Here is a 3,679-nt window from a genome sequence, read left to right on the forward strand (position 1 = left end):
GCCTAGGTTCCCGGGTTCGATTCCCGGCGGGGTCAGGGATTTTCTCTGCCTCGTGATGACTGGGTGTTGTGTGCTGTCCTTAGGTTAGATAGGTTTAAGTAGTTCTAAGTTCTAGGGGACTGATGACCATAGATGATAAGTCCCCTAGTGCTCAGAGCCATTTTGAACCAGTATAAAAATGCAAATCAGATTTGACTTAAATACTCGCTGTAACGGTCGTGGGCGTTGGACGTGGTGGGTTGATGTTAGTTAAGAATACCTTTAGGATGACAAAGATGTTATTATCAAAACAGCACAGCGTTTGATCGAGGTCGTGTGTTATGCTACGATATGATGTGAAAGGAGTCCGTAGGCCCTTACTATAAGTTTGCACTCGGCACAGGTCGAAAGGGCAAATAATTAATAGTGTCGGGTTGCGAGAGCGAGTGTGAATGGAGTCAGTTCCCAGGTTGCAGGCAGAGCGGTGTGGAGGCCTGTGGATGTAATGCAAGACTGTACCGACAAAGGGAGTGGCCATCGCCGCGGTTTAACCCCTTTGTGTTAGAATAATACGGGAAAGTGAAGAAGTATAATTACTAGAGTGATCAGTGATACTTCTGTGCCGAAATTTTTGGTTTCGCGTCTACCGCGCCGGCATCATTTGGATTGCAGTGTTGGATTGCAGTGTTGGTTTGCAGTGATTGAATTTGCGTGTGACAATAATGAATAGCGAAGAAGCCTGTTCTGAGATTAGCCGTTATTAAATATGTATGACGAAGGCAGTGGCTGTCTCCTATTTCTTGTGTTTTTGAGACGAATATAGGTCTTGGTTAGTGAAGCTGCGTTGTTGTTCTCCTTGTTACCAGACATTTCATTATTACAGCATTTGAGAAGGACAAAAATGGAATGTAACAACTCCGTAGCAGTCAATTCCGATTGCCAGCCCCATTAGGTACACGGTCACATTAATTAATATTTATTTGGGCTGCTGTTCAGATCCCGATCGAGCGGGATACATAAATCGGAGGTGTTACAGATGGATGTTGCTTCTGCGATACTGCAGAAAGAACTGCAGGACTGAAGTCATTGTACATGACTCCTGGTAGTGGTGGTTACAGGAATTTACGGTCGCATGAAGACAGAGCTGCGGACGGCCTTGTGCCACTACCGAGAGGGAAGACCATCGTGTTCGGCGCATAGCTCTGGCATTTCGAATTGCATCTGCAGCAGCAGTCTGAGCGGCGGTTGGACCACAGTCACACAACGAACTGTTAAAAATCGTTTACTTCATGATAGCTTCGAGCCAGACGCCCTGTAATGTCCATTCCACTGATCCCAAACCACTACCATTTGCAACTTCAGTGGTGTCAAGCGAGAACTCATTGGAGAGCAGAGTAGAGGACAGTTGTGTTTTCTGGTGAAAGCTGGTTCTGCCTCGGTGCCAGTGATGGCCGCGTGTTCCTTGGAAGGAGGCCAGCTGAGGACCTGCAGTCAACCTGTCGGAGTGCTAGACTCACGGTAGCCATACCTGGACTAACGGGCTGCAGTGCGGTTTTGTAGCACAGCAAGAGCACTCTCGTGGTTATTCGACACAGACGGCCTACCGATTTATACGTCAGTCTTGTGATTCGACCTGTTGTGCTGCCATTCATGAACAGCATTCGCGTTCTTGTTTTTGTCAACAATATCGCTCTCGTAGCCCAACATTCTCTACAGAGTGCTTTACATGTTGTCTGGCCTAGTTGATAATCAGGTCCGTCTCCAGTCGTGCACATGTCGAATATCATCGGATGACAACTCCCGCGACATCCACAACCAGCATTAACCGTCTCTGTTATGGCCGACCAAATGCGACAGCTATGGGACTCCATCCCACTAATTGATATCCGGCGCCTGTACAACACAATGCATGCCCATTTGCACGTTTGCATTAAACATTTTGGTGGTTGTAGCAATTATTTATGTATTAACATTTCACATTTGCAATGGCTTGGTCGTTGGCTGATTCCAAATCGGCTAGTGATCTCTTTAATATTCTTTACTGACTTTACCACGGTTATTCGTTGAAGCTATCACTAACGCTCGTAACTCGCATGGATGGACCGACGGAAAGGGACATGTACTATCATGAACACTTATCTGTAAATGAGTGAAGTGTTACGATACACACGCAGTTAGTGGACTCGGCTTGTACTGCTGTCGCATCGTCTTTCAGGTCTCCATTACGTACTTTCTCGAAAACAACTATCCAGAATTATAGCAAGACGTCCCTTCGGCTACAAGGATGATTTATTTGCCTTTTTTTTCGAGCACGGTAAGGCCTCTACACATCATCTAAACTATACAGTCCGCGGAAATTGTTTAAGAAGATGCCTGAAAAGCGAGGTTTACATAGGCGAAGTAAACACAAGAGACGAATGGATCAGACTACGAGAAATGCTGTCCTCGTGAAAAAACACCGATGCAGTCTCTGAAGAACCGGAAGTCGACCTGTCAAGTGAGTACGAAACTGCAATGAAGTAAGAGGTACAATTTATGAAAATCGTCATTGAACCAAATCCGTTGACTCTGCCGAACACCTCCTGTGAGTATTTGGAGTATTTGTCGGGGTTCCATTCTGTCAACTTTATGTCTGTAACAAAAATAGAAATTTGACACGTGTTATACACAGTGTTCTTTTCTGAATTATTCTGTACTACCACCTCATAATACTGCTACTGTCCGTACAGAAACTCTCTGTGTATCTCTTCCATCACATGCAAAAATAAGAGTATTCAACTGAACTTTTCTCTTCATTTGAGGCAGTTCACTGTTACGGTAGGTAGAAAAGAAATTTATATTTTTTGCAAGAGCGATTACGATGTAGCACTCAATATTATTATAGGAATGTAATTTATCCTATTTGATGGCTCTTGCTTCTGGTCCATTATGTGTCAATAATAAATGTATTCCTTAAACAGTAAACTCGTCCTGAGGACAAACAGCGGCATAGTTAGACTGCGAAATAGAAAGCTACCGCCGCTTGATGCTTAATGCTGGGTCATTAGAGCGGCGGTTCGGACCATTTGTCTCCTGGTGGGAGGGGGGGGAGGGGGCTTCATAAAGTGTTCTGCTGGCAATATAGCGGCTCACTGGCTGCCGCTATGCGCTGGCCTGGATTTGCAGACTTTCGGTGCCAATATTAATTCGCGCAGAGCCATCTGTCCGTAAATCACGGGGCAATATTTAGATTAATAATCAGCGGGGCCTCGCAATTTAATTAACCACTAGAGCGTTTTGTGCCGGCGTGATGTATTCGCTGGCAAGGCAAGGTGCGATCTGCAATCGCGCCCTTAAAATGGACACCGTTGTGCGACGTGTGGTGGCAGGCGGACACATACACACGCACACAAACTGCGTTGGCCCACGCACGAACGACGATTCAGAAATTTAACCATCCGACGGTTTTTTTAAATGGCCAATGTAACTATAATTTACTTTCCAAAATAGGCCAATTTCCTCGAATGTGATTTTTCTAGCGGTAGTTAACTGGCTTGAGCACTAGCCACCAAGCCGGTTACCCACGAGCGTATGTCGGATACACATAAAAGCTAGTCATATATAGTAGTATTATATATTCTGATATATATCTCTGTAGCCATAAAATACATTTATTCGTTTGATGGTTTCTCGTCCATTATTAGAACAATAACTTTCTTTT

The sequence above is a fragment of the Schistocerca americana genome, chromosome 6 (assembly GCF_021461395.2).
Source record: "Schistocerca americana isolate TAMUIC-IGC-003095 chromosome 6, iqSchAmer2.1, whole genome shotgun sequence".
NCBI lineage: Eukaryota > Metazoa > Arthropoda > Insecta > Orthoptera > Acrididae > Schistocerca > Schistocerca americana.